Source organism: Manis javanica, chromosome 10 (assembly GCF_040802235.1).
Source record: "Manis javanica isolate MJ-LG chromosome 10, MJ_LKY, whole genome shotgun sequence".
Classification (NCBI taxonomy): domain Eukaryota; kingdom Metazoa; phylum Chordata; class Mammalia; order Pholidota; family Manidae; genus Manis; species Manis javanica.
This window is the reverse complement of record NC_133165.1, coordinates 97,153,401-97,177,644: the sequence shown is the minus strand read 5'-3', so window position 1 is coordinate 97,177,644 and position 24,244 is coordinate 97,153,401. Positions and strand designations below refer to the sequence as shown.

The 24,244-nt window shown below is 38.7% G+C and overlaps 1 long non-coding RNA gene across 1 annotated transcript in view; it reads right to left on the bottom strand.

Annotated features, from left to right (window-relative positions):
• LOC118973303 (uncharacterized) overlaps positions 1-23,727 on the bottom strand; it is a 187,495-nt gene extending 163,768 nt beyond the window's left edge. The window contains exon 1 of the long non-coding RNA XR_005062568.2: positions 23,608-23,727. This is a non-coding gene — a long non-coding RNA (uncharacterized lncRNA). The remainder of the gene's footprint in view (positions 1-23,607) is intronic.
• Positions 23,728-24,244: the final 517 nt, after the last annotated feature.

Below are 24,244 nucleotides of genomic sequence, written 5' to 3'. Positions count from 1 at the left end.
GCATATACATACACAGACACATTTATTTGCAGTTCTTGATATAGTAAGAACAAAGCTCTTGCTACATCAGCATAAAAGCTATTGCTGGTGAAGTGAGAAAACAAAAGTGTGCTCTAATGCAGGGAATGGAAACATAAAGTTATTGAATGTGACTTCTGCCTGTATTTGGCTTGTTGAAAGTTTGAAAAAGAGAGATAACATAGGATTATAAGGCGAGGGAGGTGGAGACTGAAAGGAAAGAAAGAGAGAGAGAGAAAGAGATCAGTTGATTAAAATGAGAGCTGTTGAAAACCCATGTTTGAGAGGAGAAAGGCCAGACTCAGTACAGAGCAGCCAAAATGGAATTAGAGCTTAAAAGTACAATTAGCAGCTTGAGGGCCAGAAGCTACCCGTTGCAACAAGGAAGTGATAATTATAAACGGCTACGGAGAGGATGGGAATCCAGACGTGATAATGTTGTGCTGAGAGGGGAAGATTGAACTCCCTGAATCAGGTGCAAGAGGTCAAAGCGTGCAACCCACTGACATGAGGGCGCAGTAAATGAGAAACCTGACAGCTGTGGGGTTTTTTCTTTTTCTTTGATTCTTATTGTCATTATCACTGAATTTCCCAGGTTGGTTTTTGCTCGGCATCCACCCCAGAGACCCAACTGCCAGGAAAGCAGAAAGCTAAAAATCCTGTAAAACATTATTCCAGTATTCCCTGCATTTTTTTCATGCCAATAACTTATGATACCACAGATACAGCACTTATTACTGCCATCCTCCATTCCTGAGAGGTACCTGAGAAAAGTCTGTATCAATAAGCATTAATACAACATTAGGAGCCATGGCAGGGTAGCAAGAGGTAAGAACCCCATACTAATAAGCAAAGAATGTAAAGCAGTGGTTTCCCAACAGAGCTGCCCATCAGAGTCATCTGGACAGGTTGTTAAAATTCTCCATTCCAGTGACTTAGGTTAAAGTGCATAAATTTTCAGTTATCTTAATCTTGGTAATCATTCTTCAATGTATACACATCTCAAATCACCATGTTGTACACTTTGAATATGTATGATTATATGTCAAGTATTTCTCAATGAAGTTAAAAAAGTGATTTTTTTTTAAAAAGCCAGTAACAACACACATACAAACAAAATTCCCTACCCCAAGGCTACATATCCCAGACCAATTAAATGAAAATTTTGGGGGTGAAATACAAGAATTCTTTTTTTTTAAAAAAAAATAAGCTTGAAGAGCACCAACACTGAGAAATGCCTGTGGCTCCTGTTGACTTTGATTAGGTCCACACCCCCTAAACGGCACTCTCAACCCCATCCTGTCCAATCCTTCAAATACGACCACTAGGCCTTAGAAAGCTCCAGTGTAAATGTGGATGGCTCAGCACCAATCCATCCCCTACCCTGACAGAGCCACTCTTAAGTACAGAGAGACTCAAGCTTGCTGACAGAGGTGACTTCAAAAAGCAAGAAGCAGATTCAAATTTGCAAAAGAAACTTCATCCCTGAAATAAGCATGAGCTTTATGCTCTCCCACCTAATCCTTTATTTCCTCTAAATACTATTGCAAGTACCATTTTAGAGCCAAAAAGGGAGAGGTCTTTTCAATTTCATGGGCTGACAAAACAGAAACTGGATAGGTACTAATGGTTTTCTGCCCTTCAAGATTTTTTTAGTAATATTCTATTAGTGAAAAGTATCCTGCTAACATTCAAGGTTTGCTCTGACTCCACAGGCTTCTTTTTTATTCTTAGGGACCCAAATCAGAATGTCCTAGCCTTAGACTCATTATCCTTTACAGCCACACTCAAGAACTCTATTAACTCTGGGTGGAAAGTAATTCCAAAAATTCCCTGCTTGATTTTTTTTTTCATATCAATTGAAGCCATAAAGGCTGACTGAGCTCTTTGCTAATTCACTCACACAAAAAAATGATACTAGATATATACTAATGCTTTTAATTCAGTCATGTTTGTTACATCATCAACTGCAAATCCCTTTTCTACAGTAAATTTTTATGTCTTTATTGTTTATTAGCAATTGTGTTAGTCTTTACTTTAAAACTAACTTCTGAGTCAAAACTCCACAACTTTATAAAGGTACTTCACATGATTCCCTCTACACCACTCTCCCTATTTTTTAATTCCTGTAATTCTCCTGAATCATTTCACCATTTGTGCTTGTTACACCAATTTTAAAACAAAAACTTTCAATGGCTCCCCAGTGCCTACTGAATGAAGGTCAAGCTCCACAGGTTGCCTTTCAAAATATTCCATAATCTGACTTCAACCTTAAGTACTAGTCTTTTAGTTAATTGATCACTCACTGTCCCTGGAATATGCCATGCATAGTCTCATCTCTGTATCTGTGCAATTCCCTTTATAGTAAGAGTTGGCTGTCTTCTTAAAACTAAACTGGTTGGGTAAAAGGGTTCCCTTCCTGCTTTTAGGTCTTGAATTCTTAACCTGAAATCTACTTACTCCATGGGATCCTTACATGGACTTGTGATGTGCACATTCCTCTTGAAACTAGTACAGAAAATTGTGGTGCACAAGGTAGCTGTAACTCCGGTGGCCTGCAGTGAACCATGCCTACAATATTCATGTCCTTGTATGATTTCCTCTCATGAATCTGGGCAAGCTCTCTGATGTGCTTTAACAGTCAGTTTCAGAGAAAGTGACTCTATGCCAGTCCTGAGACCTAGCCGTAAGATTTTAAGCTCTGAGGGAAACCAGCTGCCTTATAAAACTTCCAGCTACTCTGAGACCACCAGCCTGTTAGAAGTCCAAGCAGCCACATGGAGAGGACCATGAGGAAGACAGCTGAAGCCCCTGGCCAAAAGCCAGCAGCTAGCACCAACAGCCAGCCATGTAAGCGGGGCCATTCTGGAATTTTCAGCTGCCCCAGTATCCCAACTGACACCAGATGAAGCAGAAAAATCCCCTGTCAATGCACACTATCATGAGAATTTAAAAGAATAAAAACAAAACTGTTACTGTTTTGGGGTGGTTTGTTTCAGAGTAATGGATAACAATGCAGAGGTATGTGGATGCTCCCAAGGGAAAATTTTCCCAGGAAAAGGATCCAGAGTCTCAAAGGAATGAGTGATTCAAGATAGGTTAAGTATCTCTATATGAGGAGGTCTCCATAAAGCACTTAAAACAGTAGCTGCCATATGGCGAGCACTCAGTGAGTGCTAGCTCTTATTATGTGGCCAACAAAGTCACGTATGGCCCATCTGTGCCCTATATGTCCACTCTAGGTCTTCTAAAGAAGAATTTCTGGAAGGCAAGTCATCGCTAGGGTTGAGAATGAAGTCAAAATTATAATAAGGAAAAAACAAAACTATAACAAAAATCTGCACATCAAACCTGAAGAGTGAGTAGAAAATAGGATTCATAGCCTTGGAGCAGGAAATTCTAAAATAGGATGGACAAAGTCTGAAAGATCATATTGGAAAGTTCAAGACTTAGCTTGCACAGAAAGTGTGTCCTAAGAATCTTCCCTTTCTGCCCCATACAAAATATTTAACCACATTCTGCTCTGCCCTGCACTGATGAGTTTGGAGGAAAGGACTGAGGTCACTGAAGGATGGAAGGAAGGATGGGCTATCTTTGGGATGGAGAGGAGGGAAGCTGCAGGAGTGCCTACCCACTAGTCCCCACCTTTTCAGTGAGGCAGTCAATGAAATCACTATCCCTGAGTGACTAGGGATGAGAGAGGGACTCGAGGAACATGGCAGGGGTTTGAAATAGCCACTGAGGGAACTGGGAAAGCTGCCAGCCAGAGATGAGTGGAATAATGGCCAAAAAGCATGGAGGGCCCAAATGCACCTAGATAGCTTAGAATGAAACAAAAAACAGATGTTTGTGCAAACACAAACAGATATCTCAGTAAAATCCTTCCTTGATTTGTAAAAATGACACACAGGCAACAATCTGTCTCTGGAGATGGTGGGTGGAAGGAGGAACTGGGCCCTGGGTTTAAGAGCAAGTCACATGACTGGTCCTCCTTGCACAGGTTTCCTAGCTCCTGCTGGTTTCTTGACCTTGGGCAGGTTATGTAGCCATTCTCTGCCTCAGTTGCTTTACTTGGTGGCTCAGCATGGCTGTTTTGAGTCTTATATGAAAATCATGCATGCAAAGTACTTGGCACAAAGGTAGCTATTTTTATTTTCATATATATATATAGCTATAATATAATTATTATCATTATTATTACTACTACTCCATAAACCAATGATAATATTATTTTTTTCTTTTGGAGACTTAATTTCCATTCCTTGGAACATCTTGTGATTTTCCAAATTCTCCATTATCACGCACACCTGAAGCTTATTCCTCTAAAATGAAAATATCCATCTCTATGCTTACATATTCATGTAAGTGTTTCCACAGATACAATCATCCAAAGCTCCTGGAATCTGTTGTCAAGAGTTACGTCCCACTCTGCACACTCTGTGTGGCATCCCAGATGCACAGATACAAAGTTGAATTCTAGTATTGATTTCTTTAGTGAGCCAAGGATGTCTCCCTTTCTTTTGGGGATAAAGTGATCTCACACACACACACACACACACACTCTTACAGAGCTTAAATAAAAGAATTCAGATAGTAGAAAAGTCAATAAATATAAAAGCTGGTTGTGATGATTAATTTTGTCTGTCAACGTGGCTGGGCCACAGAGCCCAGCTATTTGGTAAAACATTATTCTGGATGGTTCTGTGAGGGTGTTTGTAGATGAGATTTACATTTAAATTGGTGGACTCTGAGTTTAAAGCAGATTGCCCCTCCCTAATATGGATGGGCCTCATCCAATCAATTGAAGGCCTGAATAGAACAAAGGTCTGACCGCCTCTGAGCAAGATGCCCTTCAGACGTCATCTGCAACATCAGCTATCCTTTGCCTCCAGCCGGCCAGCCCATCCTGCAGATTTTGGATGAGGTCTACGTTATCTCCTGAGCCAGTTCCTTAATGTAAATTTCACTTTCTCTATATACACATATCCTTTTGGTTCTGTTTCTCTGAAAAATCCTACTGTACTCACTAGTTGTTTCTGATGTTCTCCTGATGGGCCACTTGAGGGCCTAAAATGATGGAAGCCTATTTAATAGAAGCCTAACAGGTAGTAATAGATAGTGAACCCTTGGCCCCAAATTCTTTTCTGACCATGAATTTATGAAAATATCCTCAGGAAATCATTTGGAGATTAAGAAAGGTATTAAATCAAACGTGATGCCCTTTGAGTTGGTGAAGTTTCATCTCCTATGGCAGCACCATCTGCCTATCAGAACATGGAACACTTCATTTATAGAATGACAGTCTCAGGTTCTTGTAATATCTACATTTTGCCCAAGGCTTTTTATAAATGTAGCAAAATCTGCTGTCTCAGAGATAATATTCTTTCCACATCACCTACATCTGAGGGCTTTTGGGTTCCATGCTAGCTAGCATTTCCCCCATATTTCAGGCACACAATTCTCTGTGTTATTTGTCAAAAAGGCTCTGTCATCCATATGCAGGAAACATTTGCCTGGGAGACAAATTCAGTGAATACTATACAGTAGGTAGAAGTGGCCCTTATCCATTCTTTCTGTTCCATTTCAAATAATAACTAGTTTCTGTCTATTCTTTAAATGAATATTTCTGAACCACTGGACCATTAAAAAAAAAACACCCCAAATCAAACTTACTATTCATCTAATTCTCATTTCCCATCTTGCCTGGTTTAATAACAGACTTCTTTTCAACTGCATTTGCTCATTATTTTTCACTTTCTTCCATCCCTCCCTATTTGCTGTTATTGTTCTTCGTGGGTTTCTGTTCTTGCTCTTATACTTTCTCCTTCCTTTGCTCCGACCTCTTTCCTGCTGAACTACAAATAGTGTTCATTGTTTTTTAATTCCGCTTTGGCCTACTGAAGCTCTTTCCCTTGTTTTGAAAACATAACCTTTCCAAATGTATACTTCGTCCTGATAATTTTATTCCCTGCCCCTAATACAATGGTTTCTTCTTATCTCCTTTCTTCATATCATTTTTGTTAGTAGTTGAGAAAATTAGGAAAAGACAGCGAGCATTCCTCATAATTATTAATCATAAGAGATGTGAATGCCAAGTAATATAATTCATTTCTAGTTGTAGGATCTTCAAGTCCTTCTCTGCCTTCATTTGGTTCATCTGTAAAGGGAGTTTTAGAACACTAATAATATGTGCTTTGGAGGACTGGTGCTAGGATTACATAAGATTAGCATATTAAAGCATGTTATAAGCTATGAAAGTGATCATAGGAAGGTTAGTTAGTACCCAGTCATCCAGGTGTGTATTCGCCCAGAGACTTCTGGTGGATTAAAAATTAAATTAAAAACTCTGCCATAACAAGTAAATAAAGAAACTAAACAGCACACAATTAACAAACTTAGTCTCAGTTGTGCTACATTCTTTCTGTCACCTAGAAACTAATTAGTACGACATAATCACATACTTCCTGCCCAGTAAACATACAAGTCCCAGAGGAACAAATGATTTGTATCATGAATCACTGGCCACTGCTTACTGGTAATTATCATATAAATGAGGTGCTTCAAGTTGACCTCTGATTCCCTAGTCCTTTTCTGAGATAGCAAAGATACACCAGTTATGCAAAAACTTGATAAAATTTAAATTACTTTTCTAGCCTCACCTTCTGGATATTCTTTATTTTGAAAAATAAAGAAATAAATAAAAAGATCACCATGCCAACAATGAAGCCTATCAAAACAGATACTAAATACTAAAATGTTAGTGTATGTGGTATGTTTAGAAAGAGCTCCCACAATTGAAAAAGAAAATTCAAGAAAATCTGTAATAAAGCTCCGAGAGTACCCATTCACATTAGTTATATGGAAGTGACTGTATTCAAGCCTTTCTTGAGGAGTCAATAAGATACCCAGCTCTGTCTCTGATTAGCTATATGAATGAATTTTGTCAGTCACCTTACTTATTTCATCCATAATTTCTTCCTTTGTACAATTAAGCAGTTAGGGTGATTTTAGGGTTTCTTCCTGCCCTAACATTCCTTGATTCTGAATCTTAAAGAAAGAAAAATATATACAATATACTAGAAATATCATCTAAAATAGTTGTTCTCAATGTTAGCTGCATATTGGAGTTATCTTGGGAGCTTTAAAAAATACTGATGCTGACGCTCCATCCCCAGAGAGTGGGGACACACTGGTCTGGGGTGCAGTCTGGACACGAAAGATTGTAAAAGCTCTCATGTGCAGCCAAGACAAATAAACACTTGTTAATTATTATATTCTTACTGGATGTGGACAGTTCTTCTTTTCCATCCTCATTTGACAAAGCTAAATTATCCTCTGAGGCTGCCTTGTCATTAAAACATGGAGAATCTGACCTACCTGAATGGCTGGAAATCCTGACTTGAGAGGACGGTAGTGGAGGTACCCATCAAGGCATTGCCTCATGGCGGGATGCAAGAAAGAATCATTTATTTTTTCCCCACACTTCCTGGGACCCCAAGACCTCCAAATGCCTGAACCTCTACCCACTACTAATTAAATATTGGACTATCACTAGAAGAACTTAAGTAAATTTTCTGAAGTAGAATTTTCAAAACTATCCTATCAACTCAATGAAAACACAATGAAGGCAAAGACGTGTCACCATTATTTCCCCAATATTTAGAATAAGTATTTGTTCATTGAAGAGATGAACTGGTCAGTATTCTATAAACCTTTGGTCTCTGTCTCTCCTCTCCATCCCAGCACACACACACTTCATCATCTTTCTGTAACTCTGGTTTTCACTGATGTAAAGGAACTGAGTCTCATGAAGCACATCTTTCTCTTTCCCCTCATTCCAGTAACTCTACTACCTGAGGGTTGGAGATACTGGCCTACAGATAGGGTTTCATAGATACTGTCATGTAGCAAGTCTCAGTAAAATGTTAGTTGGATGCACAAATAAATGGACTCATGTTTCCTCATTCATGAGTTTGTAGTATGATAAGAGAAATAACAAGAAATGATAGAATTAGAGAAAACATATCTAAAAAGCTGATTTTGTGGGTGTGTAAAGTCACCTAAGGTTTGGTATTTTAGCTGCTAGTGGAAGTCTCCAGCCAACTACAGGGGGCTCCCCAAATCAATGAAAAGATGAAGGCAAAAAGTTTTATCCCATTGAGCCTCACCAGGGGAATCTCTGCTTGTAGTGTGCCAGCCCAGTTCTTGATTTCAGAGATCATTATGTGACGGACGGGCAGGGCCAGAAATAGAAGAGAAGAACAATATTCTATCAGCCAGTGTTCCTAGTCAATCAGAATAATTCATGTTTTCTCTTTCAAGAGGAGAGAATATGGCGTGGAGTATGGTAGAAGCCTGAAGTTATCAGTGAACAGGGGAAAAAAAGACAAATTGCTAATGTTCCAGTCTTTCCATCCATCAGCGCCAATATAATAAGTGTCCACTTCTTCATTTTGTCCATATAGACAAATATTCACTAAGGATTTTGACCAGAAATCGTCAGCTACCTGCCTGATTACTGAACAAGTCAGGCTGTCTCTGGCATTCTGGCATTTTGTTCCTAGCACTCACTGATGACTTGAGAAACAAGTAGGTTATGAAATTCTTAACAGTGGGTAAGGCTGTTGAACTGTCTAGTATGCCACTCTGCGGTGCCTTTATAAATCAGTTCAGCACAAAATAGTGTTTATCCTCACTAATCATATCTGAAAATTACAGAGTGAATAATCACTCATGATTATGGAAACATCAAGGGGGTTCGTCTTAATGCTGCTTTGTGGGCCGTTTTCTAAACCCCCCCATGTTCACAGGTCTAGAATGAACTGTAAGAAGATACTCTGAAAAAATCAGATGGCTTTAGAGAAGCAAAGCTTATTTTTAAGACTGTTTAAATAGGTCATGTTCTTCCTAAGGAAACCCAACTGTTAGTCCTAGGCACCCTTAGATGGGAGTGGGGTGGAGGGAAAGCAAAGCTCCTCCCCAGGGACACAGAGGTGATTCATTCACCTTGAGGAGGGCCATGTGCTCATTAAGCCCACCAGGGAAACATTTAGTGAACTTGAGCAGCAATTTTCTAAATGAGTGGTAATTTCCTTAATGAATCTTCCCCCAAAACCTTTGTGAGGATAATTATGTGTAATTTCAGAGGCAGAAATAGGCCCAAAGGGGCCAGAAATGACTTGCCCACAGTCACACTATGAACTTTAGAGATTCATACCTGCTTCTTATGCCACTAGACTGTATTCCTGATTCTAAAGGGGAGATGAAGAACTGGGGCATATGCCCCAATAAATCATCAGAGCAACGGCTTTGCTTGCTTCCAGCACCATCCAAGTCATTAACAGAAACCTGGCAGATACAATCACATTTTCTTTCTGCCTTTTACATACCGCTGTTGATTATTCAGAAATGTTGAATAATCAAGAGAAATGGCACTTTTTAACTTCTCAAAATGAGAGACTGAATTAATCACATTCTATTCAAAAGGGAATTCACTGAATATGTAGATTTCAAAGGAATACTAGAAAGGTTTCATTTTCTATGTCCCTTATATATTTTTTAATAGCCTACAGGTTAAAACGCAGTTAAAACAGTTTCCTTGGCAGTACTGCTTTGTTTCTCTATGGAGAAGGGTCAGATTTTTTTCTACTGCCTCATCTTTTCACATTTTCCTTCATAGTCCCTTTGAAGATTATGGTAATGCTGAGAACACGAATTAGGTGATTCTCTTATAAGCACAGGAAACAGAATTGGGCAAGAGGGGGAGGACAGGCTTTAGACTTGCAAAGTCCTGAGTTCAAATCCCAGCTCTGTTGCTAGCCTTGAATAGAGCCAAACTGTGCGACAATTTCTTCATCCCTTCGCAAAATGGGAGGACGGGGCAGGTCCTTCCCATGGCTGCTGCGCACATGAGGAGCAATGGCTGCTGCCCACAGTGCCTGCTTCATCAAGCTTTTGCTATGACATGAGCTCTCTCTTTCCCTCAAAATTATGATTAGTTCAAATCCTGGTGTAATCCCAGCTGGTTTTAATTTAGTGAAAACTCAGCCAACCACACTACAGAAGCAGTGTGAACAAGAATGGCAACCAGAGGAAGGGCCAGAAGGTGGCTGGGCCAGGCATCGTCCTCACCCAGCCGTTCACACGGAACCTGCGGCCAGTGCCACTCGGTGTCTGCTTCTTCATCCGTGAAAAACAGTAACAATATACTTGCTATTCTGATTTCACACATTTGTTGAGGAGAATAAAATGATGTGTTTGGTAAGTGATGGAAGTGTGAAGTATAATTCATAAATATAACAAAAGCATGGGTAATTTTGTTTCACTGTTTTTCAACTACAGGCATTCCGAGCATTTCTTTGTATAAAAATGTTATACTTCACTTACATTATTTTCCTGAACAAAGTCTATATGGTCTTTAACTTTGATTTGACAAAAAAATATTTGCATATGTAGGGGTATACACGTATACATACATAAAGAACATAGGATGACAAAGACATCTTTGTGGCGAAAAACATTTAAAATTTATTTTGGAACTTTTCTGTTTTTTAAGGGTTGGAAACCACTGACAAAGTAGGAATCTTAAAACTTTAAAACCGGATGGAAGTTAATCAATCAAATTAATCACAGAACATTACTAATAATGATAACTAATGTTTACTGAGCACATGCTATGTAATGGATATTGATCTAAACTCTTACATATTTTTATCTCTTTTATCCTCATGATGACCTTCTGAGGTAGGGTACTAAAATTACTCCCATTCTATAGGGGAGAAAACTGAGGCTCAGGGAGGCTAAATAACCTGCCCTAGGTCCCAGGCCAATGGATGGCAGGCCAGTATTTGAACTCATGCCATCCACTTTCAGAATCTGCCCTCTTAACCACTACACACTTTTGTTTACATTTTGCATTTCAAGTGATCAACCCTGTTATTGGATGGAGCTCAAAAGTTTACCAGGCATGGAAGGAAAGGACAATAGAGAATAAATACAAGATAAAGCTGTCTGTCCATCTCAATTTCAGCAAGTCCATAACAATTAGGATAATTTATAAAACATCTTAATATTATGCTAATTAAGATAATTTATAAATATATCTTTATATGGTGCTAATGTCATATAAGGGATTGCAGGAAAAAAGTAATGACAGAAAGTAGGGTAGGCAAGCCTACTGTAAGAGGTAATTAGTGGAGAAGTCCAGTGAATGGGTTGTTAGGAAGATGAGAATGTGTTTGGGGTGGGGATATTTTCAGGAGACACTACTTATATTGAAGCATGGATGCTTATTTTTAAGAAGAAAAAAAAGGTAAAGATGAAATAAGTCAGTAGCAGTTGGAAGAAGGCCTGTTTTTATTGACTAACTCAAATACAACGTGTAAAATTAAGACAGAAAAATGCGTCACATCTTGGGCTGAGGATTCTTCATCAAGAGCTGTCAGCAACCGATTAGTCATCAGCCTCTATGTGCTCTCTTTTGCACCAGATGTGGGGAGGGGATAAAAGGAAATTATGTCTTCCTGTAGGGAAATCTCATCATCGAAGAAGTTTTATAATCATGGATAGACACATGAAGTGGGGAAGAACTCTGGCAAGCAGTGTTATCAGCAAGGACAAAAAAATAAACTATATTCCTAAACCAATTAAGTATGGGAGAGATATCTCATCAGTCTGTTCTTATCCTGAGACTTGGAAGCAAGAGGTAATTCTGGTTTCAGGTGCAGCTTGCGGGAGGGGTCAAATCATTGGCACTGTGACACACACACTTGCCTTCGTTCCTTTTCTCAGCTCTACACTCCTTTTGTACTGGCTTCATTCTCAGATAAGTTGTATGATGGCTGTGGCAGCTTTAGACTTTTCATAACTTTAAGAACATTGGAAAAGAAGATTAGTGTTCTCCTTATCTCAGAATTTTAGAAAAACAGAATTGAGTCTCTTTGCCTCTTACTGGCTTGACTCTTTTATGTGTCTGTCCCCAAACCAACTGCTGATAGATGTACTCTAAGTCAAGTATTCCATCCTGGAGCTATGATTCTGGAGTCAGTTGCGTATGAGCTAATGATGGTTTAGGATTACACCCCAAGTAAATTAGGTATTGCTGCCCCAAGAAGGGAGAGGACCACTACATGGTGAAACAACACAGGACCACTGAGGTAAGTCAAGCATTTAGCCTTGCACTGGGCCCACCATGGCACTGAACATCTGACAGCAAAAGTAGATGGTTTTTGAAGCATGGGTACCAGCAGCACCAGCAGCCCTTGGGAGTTCTTTGGAAATTCAGAAGCTTAGGCCCGCCTCAGACCAGCTAAATCAGAATCTGCCTTTTGAAGTAAGATCCCCAGGTGGATTGTGTTGAACACTACCGTTGGAAAAGCACTGCCTAAATTCACCTTCTCCAACTGGCATCTGTCATTTTCTGGTCCTCGTTCTTTTTGCCCTATAATAAGAGGGCCTCTTGAACATTTAACTGTGAAGTGCTAATGTTGATGTCATTCAGTCAATTCCCTACATATTGACCCTAACTGTGGACATTTTATCTGTTTAAAAGAAGCAGGGCTAACATAATAACAGGATGCTGGGCTCAGAGCAGACCCAGCCATTGTGATCCTGAGCAGATCACTTGACCTCTCTATGCCTCAGTTTCCTCGGCTGTCTTACAGCATCATAGTGAAGATTAAACAAAATCTTGAATATGAAATTTCTGCCATACCTCTTGTGGGGTGCTAAAAATGGTAGCTATTCGAATGGCACTTTAGAGCAGTTATTTAATTCAACTGCTCTTCAACTCTAGACCTTCATGGATTTGCTTTAAGAGTTCACCAAACTATAAAGTAATTCCTCCCACCACTGAGATTTAATCTGCCCAACAACGTGTTCACAGTTTGCATTTGTTTTATATATTGTGGGTCCAGGTAATATTTTTTTTAAGAAAGGAGTTTTTGTTTTCTTGAATCTGTTCCAAGATTTTCTCTAAAAGAAAATACATGATAGAGGCCCCATTAGTTCTCCTCTTGTCTATTGTCACTCTTCTTATAACATAGTAGGAGGTCAGGAGAAAATCTGAGCTAATAAAGGGTTGTGGGTTTAGTGTTTGTGTGAGCAGTAAGCTTTATTCTCTGCTTAGACACAGACCTAATCTTGGTCTGCACATCTTGAAATTTGCAAAAGAAAAGTAAAACTAAAAGAGTGACAAGGCAGTTCAACTCAAACACCATTTGATTTGTGAAAAAATTTTGAGTAACAAGACCTCCTAAGTGTGTTAGCAGTCTCTTTTATATCTAAATGCCTGCACTGTATCTATATCTATTTGTGAAATATTTTTTAAATTTCAATAAAACAGCAGCTATATTCCTTCAATGCTACATAAGATTTTCCAATTCAAAGATTTTTTTCTTCCAGAACCTAAAAACACATATTTACATAAAACACACAAACACATATACACCTCTTTCTCGTTATTCAAACAATTCCAGATCACCTACGTCCGCTAGACCCCTTGTGGTTTTGAAGCTCAGTATTGAGTATAAGGGTACTTTTTAATAAGAAAGAATAAGCCTTATGGACTTCACTGTTTACCCCTGAACTACCATGAGTTGATTGGTCACTGCAATAATAATTTACAATTCTTGGACAAATTTAATCACTTTGTTGAAAGTTACAAAAAAAAAAAAAAAAAAGTAAAATGACCCCAGGGTGAAATAGAAAAATCATTCCTGGAAAACTGCACTTGCTTCATTAATATCCTAGGGTTGCTATATCAAAGTGTCGCAAACTTGGGTAACTTAAGAAAACAGAAATTTACTCTCTCACAGTTCAGGAGGCCAGAGTCCAAAGCTAAGGTATCAGTAGGGTTGATTCTTTCTTGGGGGTTCAGAGAAAGAATCTCTTAGTTTCTGGTGGTTGCTAGCAGTCCCTGGTGTTCCTTGGTTTGTAGCCACATATCTCCAGTCTCTGTCTCCTTCATCACATGGCCATCTTCCCTCTGTGTTTTCCTCTGTATCTGCCTTTGTGTAGGACATAAGTCATATTGGATCAAGGGCCAACCTTACTCCAGTATGACCTCATCTTAACATACATCTTAATTACATATGCAAAGGTGATACTTCCAAATAAGGTCACACTCAATGGTACTGGGAGTTAGGTCTTCAACATAGCTTTTTAGGTGATACAATTTAATCCATAAGAAATTCTCACCAGTAAACTGAAGGCAGGGTATTGGACTCAGGGACCTGAGATCCAGAAAGTGACAGGCACTTCGAGGAAGGCTTATTTTCAAGTCTTAGCTTTGTTCTTTCATTAGTTGGCATTAATTTTCATAATTTTCTAATACCTTCAATAATAATGGCCCATCCTGCCTTTTCTATCTCTTTACTCTCTACATATACAAACATATACTCAGTGCCCCACCTAAAGCACACTCTTTGTTCCCAGTGCTTGCCTTGAATCTTCTCACCTCTGTGCCCTTCCTCTTACATTCAGTCTGCAATGCTGTGCCCTTTTGTTGTAATTTAGATTACTATTCAGAAAACATTTACAATCGTCCTCCTACCACTGTGGGTGGAGGGTCTGCCCCTACATATTCTTGTTGGGTTTGGACATGTAACTATTTTAACTAATGGGAAATTCATAAATATGACACTAGAGAAGGCTTGAATATGCTTGTATGGTAGGACTCCCCTATTTGCCCTTCTGCCAATGCTAAGAGAAACGTATTCCACTGGGTGGCCTACTTATCTAAGGAGGATGGGAGATACATGAGATAGACCTGAACCCAGCCTGCAACCTGGAGTCATGCTCAGCCACACCGAGGCGAAATCGGCGATCCGCAGCCAACTTACAGACACATGGGTGAGATACAGTGAACGGTGTTTGGGGTGGAGCAGTACACAGCACTGTCACGGCACTAGCTGACTGCTTCCTCGTGTTCACACTTACCTTCTTCCACAGCCCAATTTAAGGGCTACTTTCTCTTGTCACTTTCTTCAACTTCTTCTTTTTAGAAGTAGGCCTCTCTCCTCTGGACTCTCCCATCATTCTCTCTCTGTACTTTTCTTAAAGCACTCAACTGCTTACTTGTCCCCTGCATTTTATGTTGTATTTCAGCTTTATTTCCCCAATTAGACTGCCCACTACCTGAGAGCAAGCAGGTATTTAATTCACATGTGACTCGGTCAAAACATTTTAAATGGAGTATTCAATAAGCTTCTGTTTAGGTTCTAAAAAGAAAGAAGATTTGGCCCTGGGCCCTGAAAGATAGAGGAAATAACATTAATTCAAATACTGACAAAAGTAAACATAAGGGGAAAAAATGAAAGCAAGAGCCCATCATAAATACATTAGAGAAATGAAAATAAATAGCTTCTGCTCAAATATGGATTAATAAGTAGCAGGCATTTTATGTCCCTCCAGATCTGCAGAGCCCCCTCCTCCCTACTACTACTACTACCACCAGCCTAGGCCAAGCTGTCATCTCTTCTTGAACCACTATATAAGCCATCTGCCTAGTGTGTCTACTTCCACCCTCGGTAGTCTTCAATCTCCTCTCCATACAGTAGTCAGAAGACTCTTTCCAAAATATAGATCAGGTGCTTTCACACCCCTGATTAAAACTCTTTGCTGTACTAAGATAGTACAGTAAGGTAAGTATTGTGATAATAAAGTCCAAACTCCCTAATTTGGCCTTCATAATCTGGCCTCTGCCCACTCCTCCTATCTTGTTTTATACAATCTCATCCTCTCCAAAGTCTAGTAACTGTGGCCATCCTTCTGTGTTTCCAACATGTCAAGTTCACTCCTACCTTTATGATATCACTTGCTGCCCTCTCACCTGGTCAGCTCTTCCTCCAGGCCTTTGGGGCACTGGCTTCTGGTGGCTTAAGTCTCAGCTCAATGGCAAGTCCTTAAAGAGGTCTTCCCCAAACACACAAACTCATGTTGTCCCTGCTCTCCTGGCCTGCTGACAGATACACTCTCTTGAAATTAGTGTATTCAGTACTTGTTCACTGTCAAACAAGCTAGAATGTGACCTACTTTCCTTCAACTTATATCCTGCAAGCAGTAAATCTCTGTAGTTAAGAGATTGCACTCTGGACTCAGACTGTTTGGTCTTGACCTTGGGCAAGCTACTTATGTCAGGCAGATTTTGTATATCTCAATTTTCGCATTTGTGAAATGGAGATTATACAGGAAACTACCTCATAGGTTTGTTGTAAGTTAATATGTAAAAAGCAATTAGAACAGCCCAGGCACTCAGGAAACACTGTGTAAATGCTCATCCTCATTATTATTATTGTGTTATTATTCACTGTTTTATCCTAAGGCCTAGGACATTGTTGGTCAAGTAGTCAACACTGAATAAATATTTGTTGAGTGGCCAACTGCATGAATGAATGAATGAATGAATGATAGAGTTGTCTATGAAAACCAATAATTTCATTTCAAGGTGAAAAATTAATCTATTTCCCATAACCTAGGGCAACTATATTATTGACCTAGACTCAAAAGAGAAACTACTGTATATATGATTATATTAAGAAGTATGATTACTTCTTAAAGTTTATTCAGGAAGCAAAAAGATGCCCTAAACTGAAATCTCAGAGGAAACCTGATTTCAGGGAATGAAAGAAAAGCTACAACTTTCAGGTCCCGGGGCTGACTAGGGCTAGCATAAGTGAGGCTAACAAATCAGAGCATCTCCCCAAAGTGGCCCAACATTGGTCAGAAGATCAACCTGGCACTTCCAGGGACAGCTTGATTTTGCAATGCCCCTTAAAGCCTTAGCATCCTGGCCCCCTGCACTGGTTTATGTTTATGATGATGGGTGGGGAGGGGAGGGATGAATAATCCATCTAAACCAAGTCCACCTGTATTTTTCCTTGCTGTCCTCAAGAATAAGCCTCCCTCCTAGGTTACGCATCTTTGTCCCCCAAGTCCCATTCATGGTTTTGAATACTGGGCACAAAAACAATCCAAGCAGAAATAAACACCAACATGATTCTTGTTCCTCCATAAGCAGGGTCCTGGTGGCCAGGCCCAGCCCAGCTCCCCACCAGGCCAGCTCTGCCACTAGTGGCAGCAAACAGAATTCAACATCTTCTTAAAGTTTAAACGGGGGCAGATACATGCCTATAACCACAAAGTCAGAAAGAATTTAAAATATACATGGTTTGCAAATAATATTGTGTAGTATCTCCCTCAAGATTATGCCAATTTTTTTTAATTAAAAAAATAGATTCAGCCCTAGATCCTGGAATTAGAGGAGAAGGGGCAGTATTAAAATTGAAATAACCTCAGCTTTGTGCCCATTTTAATGTTCAGCTACTGTGAAAACATTAAATTATATTTCAAAATCATTTCCAGAATTTATTTGGAACTTCTTTTGAAAAAACTTATTGCTAGTGCTTCCAATCAGGGACCAGGTAACAATTCACCTCTAGGGGACACAGCACCGAGTGCAGCCTGGCCTTGCAGCAACTCGGAGCCATAGCACTTTTAACAAAGGATGGACTCCTTCGCTAAGCAGGGTAGCCGCATTTCCTGTGCAGGACTAAGGCCAGCACAGCTCACCTGTAGACCAGCGGTGATTAGAAGCGCTGCCACCTCTGCAGTTCGTTACTTGGATTAAAGGGAGGAGACTCCAGCTGCTGCATCCCCCAGTGGAACAGAGCCTTGAAAATCAGAGTCTTGTCAGTCCTTCCCCTGGGGCCTTGTTTCATGACCACCAGCAAATCACTCATTCCTGTGCTCCTTCCTTAACTTCTCCTACATGCAAAGAAGGTGAAATGGCATAAAAAACATCTATTGCAAACCATGATTTTAAGTCTTCACTGACTTTTTAATGTTCCATAATTAACAGGCAAAAAGATGCAGTGTTTTAAAGACTCCATCTTGTGCATATCTAAAGAATTGTATAAGGAAGGTCCTGCCACTAACTATAGGAGCAACTCAGGTGAGTCATTTAACTAATATGAGGCTTGCTTTGCTCCTCTCTGAAAACATTCTTTAAAATTCCTATTCCTTCTTGCAGAGCTTGTGTGATAATCACATAAAGCTATACATATAAAGTACTTCAAAAGATATAAAATATTGTAAAAATGTACAAGCAATAACAGGATCCCAACCAAAATTCCAAAGTGCTCCCTGATCTTTCTTGATTGTGATGTTACAGGAACTCAGCTTCTCTTTTCTGAATCACAAAATACCAGTACATGAAAAATGATTCTGCCCTTTAGAAAATGCTGCTTGAAACCCCAAACCAAGAATGTGTGTTTTCTTTTGCCTTCCAAACAATGCATAATAAAAAATAGTTCAGCCTCTGGAGAATATGCAGTTATCAAAAATCAAAATGAAAACTCAAAGGAAAATGAAAGAAATAGCAACATTTCCCATTGGCAGGTAAATAAGTCTTTCATAGATCATAACTGGAAACAACTGTCTGGAGGAGGAACATTCTAGCAGGCATTGTTCTCAGTAAACAAGAAAGCAGATGTCGCCCAACATTTTGTGAAATATTCATGACTCTACCACATACCCTTTTAGGGGAGCAAATTGATGACTTTTCTATCCAACACAATCTCCTGGGGTGTGCCAAGCACAGCCTCATTCAATCATGCTGATGTGATTTGTTTCGCCTTATTCAGAAACTGCCTCCCCTTCAATCCAAGTCCAAGATGGACAGGGCAAAAAAGATAGGGTAGCCAAGGCATCTCTTGTCAGTTCTCTTTATGTCAAGATTTATAGTGTTTGGGGGTATCACTGCTGGATTCAGAAGTGTTTTGTCACCTACAAATTGGCCAAACGGGGGACTGTGTTAATCCCATTTCAGTCAAGTGCCACCTATTCCATATTTACAACTACGTGCATAATGCTGTGTCACAAGGTAATGTTCCATTCTACAAAGGTAAGAACACATACGGCCCAAAACTGGAGTAATGATGGAAATTCACACTGACAATGGATGGAAGTGACTACTGCCAAAACAAACTTGAGCATGCAAGCAGATTGGATTAACTCTCAGGTTATAGAGAGCTAGGTAGTGCATTACGCAGCATGTCCTTCCTTTAAAAGGGGTCTCAGACTCAAGTAAGCAAGTGGTTGAAATGTACCAAGTCTTTCATGATTGGATCCCAAATGTCTCTCTCACCACAGTCTCTCTGATATCTTCTATTACCACTGCCTCAAAGAAGTCCCTCGGCACAACTTGCATCCTCCTGCCTTTACCTAAGATGTACCCTCCTCCAGGCAACCTTCCCTTTCTTCCTGTCAGTCTTGTGCATTGTTAAGGGCCCTGGTCACATAACACCTCCTCCATAAGATCTTCCTAGATTTCCAATCCCTGAATGTAACCAATCTCCACCTTTTCTTTTTCACTTTTACATAACCTGTCACAGCTCTTACCTTAATCTGACTTGTTCTAGATTTAGTTCCGAAGATGCTTATCTCTACAGCTAATTTATCATGTGTCATGGAGAAGCAGGGGCCATGTCTTACTCAATTTTGTTCAATCCCCACATCTAGTAGGCAACAAGAGATCGTTATGATAGGAAAAGGGAGGTATACTGCTTCAGCAGGATAAACTGTTCTCAAATATATCACCCTCATTTAGGGAGAACCCCATGGTATATTGATTAACACAGCTGTGTTGATTCTTCCTCAGGCTAGTTACATTTTTTATTTATTTCTAGGAAAGCACCAAGGCCTAGCAGCTACTGCCCCACCCTTCCCCCATCACACCCAGGACCACCATGAAGAATTATCCCCTAGGGAGCCCCGCCCTAGAGCGCCTGTCCCTAAACAGCCATCTCCAGGAATGAGAGACTCCACCACTTCCTCCCATTGTTTACTCCCAACTTTGATAACCTCAACTGTCAGAAATCTTCCTGCTCAAACATCTTCACACTTAGATATTTTCTCACCTTCTCAGTACAAATGTTGGTTCATCAAAAACAGTGAATAAACTGTTGCAATTTTTCATATTTTGAATTTTCTCTTCCTTGGGGCAAAAACAGGAGGGAGGCCCAGCCTCCTAAAAATGGACTTTTTATCCAGCGTTTTCACGTTAGGATGTGTGACTCATGTGTTATGTGAAAGATCTATGCAATAAAAGGAGGAAGGAAAAAATACTAGTGACAAGAAAACTTAGACACAAAATTGACCCCGCAAAGCCAGTTGTCCAGTGGTAGGCTTTATAACTGAAGAATTGTATGGGAACATGGAAATTATAAAATGGGGGAAAACAGAAATTGAGAACTGGAATGGCAAAGGCAGAAAGATCTGCAAAATATGTCTTTCTCAATATAACACTCCCAGCGGAGAAAGAATTAAGCCTCAAATGTGAGAAAGCACTCTCAAACTATTTATTTTGACTCATCTAATTACCCATATTCTGTGATGTATTGGGGTCACAGTTCAGTTGAACATGTACATGAGCTATTAATGGTAATAGAACTGCATTCATTACGGCCCCTAGACACCAATCACCAGGTCTGTAAAGGTGGATTGTGATCCAAATGATTTAAACTTTCAGTATTTTTATTTACAAGAGATTGTGCTTCCTAGAAATTTATCTCCAAGGCAATTACAGGAATATATGCATACATACAGATTCACTGTAAAGAAGAGGAGAAGTTGAAGAAATTACATTAGTTATTTATTCACTGGGCCAAAATAAACACCATTATTTAAAATTGTGAGCAGTGCCTAGCTAAATACCACACACATGAATGTCCATAGCAGGTGACATCAATTCTCAAACTAATCCATAAGGGTCCCCTTCACCAAATTATCTACTACTAAAGCTAAGAATTTGTTGATCAGGATGTGCTGTGTTGTTTTTTTTTTTAATTCATGCTCAGAAGAAAATAGTAAGGTTCATCAGTTCTCATGGTCTTGAATTTCCAATATACTTCCACTGTCCTTGAGGCCACTCTTTCTTGACCAGAATTCTGGCTCTGTCACTTAGGAGCTGTGTGCCTTTGGACAAGTTGTCTAACTTCTCTGTGTCTGTTATCTCATCCATAAAATGAGGATTAAAAAAAATATGTCTCATTAGGTTGTCATTAAAATTAAAATAGTTAATACATATGACCTGATTAAACTAGGGTCAAAAGCATTTGTACTCTATAATGTCGGCTGATTTTGAGGGGATGATGGAGACAAAGCGTTAGGGTCAGTTTACACTCTCCTTTTGTGGTTTCAAGTAGCCATTATAATTAAAGTCGGAAGTGGGTGTTGACCCTTACATTTTTTCACCTTTCTTTCCCTTCCTAGATAGTATTCAATGCCTTATTTTAAACATAATTTATATACCAAAGTGTTCACATGTAATTTTCAAGAAAGTAACTTCACCACTTTTCTCAAAATGTGAGACAATCAAGTTACATCTTCAACAACCTCTATGTTACAGAAACGCTGAAACTATCCATAGTGCAGAGATAGTAAAAGATTCAGGAAAGGTTCCCAACCTTTGAGGATGACATAGAGGAAAGAAACAGTGCCGTTTCCTCAACAGGCCCCTGGGCTGCTCCTGGGTCCAGGCCAGGGACTCCATGCCATCATTACATGATATTGCATTTATATTTTCTTAATGCAGGCAATAGCTGGCATATGGAATCTATATCACGTTATACATAATAGAATAAAATATTTGCCATGTATACAAAAAAGTATTTGTAGATATTCATTTGATAATACCTTAAACTTCAGTATTTATCACTGACCAAAAAAAAAGAAAAATCCCAAAACAACCAAAACTAAAACCCTATATCATTTTTGTAATTACACAGAGGTGTATATTTCCAATGGGTTCACACGACCAAGGAGTGATACTAACTTTTTATAGGGATTTCTTTGTTAAATTGTTTCTAAATTATGAAAGTAAAATAAAACTGGATATGGAAAAGCAAATAGAAAAAGGGAAAAGCTAATAATTGAACCCAGCCATCTATATTTTCATCTCTTCCAATGAGATAATGAAATTAAACAGCTGCTAAAGAGTCTTTCACGTGCTTATTTAAAATACACAAATGTATAGAACATGTTTGCTATTTGTTTTTAAAAATCAGCTCATAATACACACATTACTATGAAACTGATTTTTCTCACCTAATAAAACATCATGGATATCCTTCTTGAGTCATTAGATGTAGATCTAACACAATGTTGTTTATAAAGTGCATAATACTCTGTATTATACATGTCTCATGAAGTGTTCCCCAATTTACTAATATTCAGGTTTTTTCCCAGTAATTCTTTAACTTCAACAAAAAAGTGAGATTTTTGTATACTGATACTTCCAAATAAGGGATTGCTGAGTGGCAGTAAAGTTACATTTTTCTCTTTAATAAATATTGCCAGATTACTACCACCAGCAATGTATGAGTGTCCTTGTTTCCTACCATCATCATTACCAGAACTAGGTGTTATCATTTCCTTTGATTTTTACTATTCAATAGGTGAAACACTTCTTATTGGTATTTTAATTTGTATTTTCCCCTGTGAACTTTTAATATTGAGTCAATTTTACTACTGAACAACATTTTATCATATTTCCCTAAATTAGGATTTCTCATTCACTGCACTATTTACTTTGGGCCAGACTATTCTTCATTCTTGGGGGTTGTTTTGCACATTGATAAGATTAGCGGCATTCCTGGCCTTTTACATACTAGATGCCAGTAGCAGCGCCCCCTTTGCTTTTGACCACAAAAATTCCCTAGACATTGCCAGAATCACCCCCAGTTGAAAACCTATTCTAAATGCCTAAACTAGAAAGATTTGATTTTTTAATTTACTTATCAAATTTAATAAATGACATGATTTCAGAAATTACCTCCAAGATATTTTTTCAGAGTTGGTAAATTTAAAAACATGCTCAAAAGCTAAAACTATGAGTAAATACCTGGCATCACCATAGCATGATGAACACCTCTTAGGCACACAATTAATTTAACCCCAGCAAGACTGAGAGAAGAACCTTCTGACAGTCAGGGAAGTGATTCAAAACCTGGACATAATACCATCAATCTCAAAGTCAATAGGAGGCTTTTTTTCATTTCATTCCAACTCCCTGTTTATAACTTGTGAACAAGTAAAGATAAAAAGTGTTGTTAAATATTTAAATATCTATTCATGGCACCAAAATCATCAGTGAGGCTATTTCTTTTGATTATTATGGTATTTTGATTCACTTGTTTTCCTAATCCAAAACAGACAGATGCTTTTCCTAGAATGACCTCTAATTGAGGAAAGACTTTCTCTTTTGTTAGGAAATTAGGTTCCAAAGTATTTTTGCCATTTTAATTCTCTTAGACAAAAAATATACATATTACTTTTCTCAAGAAAAAAACTGGAGCATTCTCTAATTGTTTTTAATACCGAGCAGTTTTTCTCATCCTCAAAAAAGAAACATACCAAGAACAGAAAAAGCATTAGAAAGTTTAATTGAAATTCAATACAAAAGCAAGAACTAATATAACAATTCATTACCTTCACATATTCTTACAAATAAGTTGAATGCTGCCTTATTTGTAACAGTGATAACACAAAGCACATAGACACACAAACCAAGTTTTTTGCAAAGAAACTGACCTTTAGCAATTTGTTCCAGGAGTAATTTTCTGGCTTTAATTAGAGGTCAATACTCCTTTCAGATGAATTCATAAATAATAATAAAAGGGCTACCAGATATTCTCAACAAGCTTTGAGGTTCTAATTCTCTATAACAGCAAAGGGGATGGTTTTAAAAAGGCACAATGCCAGTCATGAGATCTATGTGACTATTGATAAAATACTGACAACAGCACTACAGTGAATCAATCAACAATGCAAAAAGCTGACTGAAACAGAAGCATGGAAACCTGCCCTCCTTTGCAGGACATGGGCTTTTGTGATAAAATCGCATGGCCTGACAAAATCTCTCTGTATTGTCACAACAAAGGCTTCCAACACATGCTAGCTACCCTTAGAGAAGTCTGTTTTTGAATTTAAGATTTTTGGGGCTTAAAACTATTGAAAAAGTTTCCATTGAAAGAGAAAATTAAAGTTTTTTAACCATGGCTATAATACCCTCTACCCTCTTCCTCCAAAAAGAATTTTTTTCAAATTCCTAAAAATATGTTAACTGAACATTGTGTCATATGAATTAATGAGTCAATTAATAACATATTTTCACCATATTTCAGCTCATTACTAGCTATTTCAGGTAGCTGTGTTTAATTATAAGTCC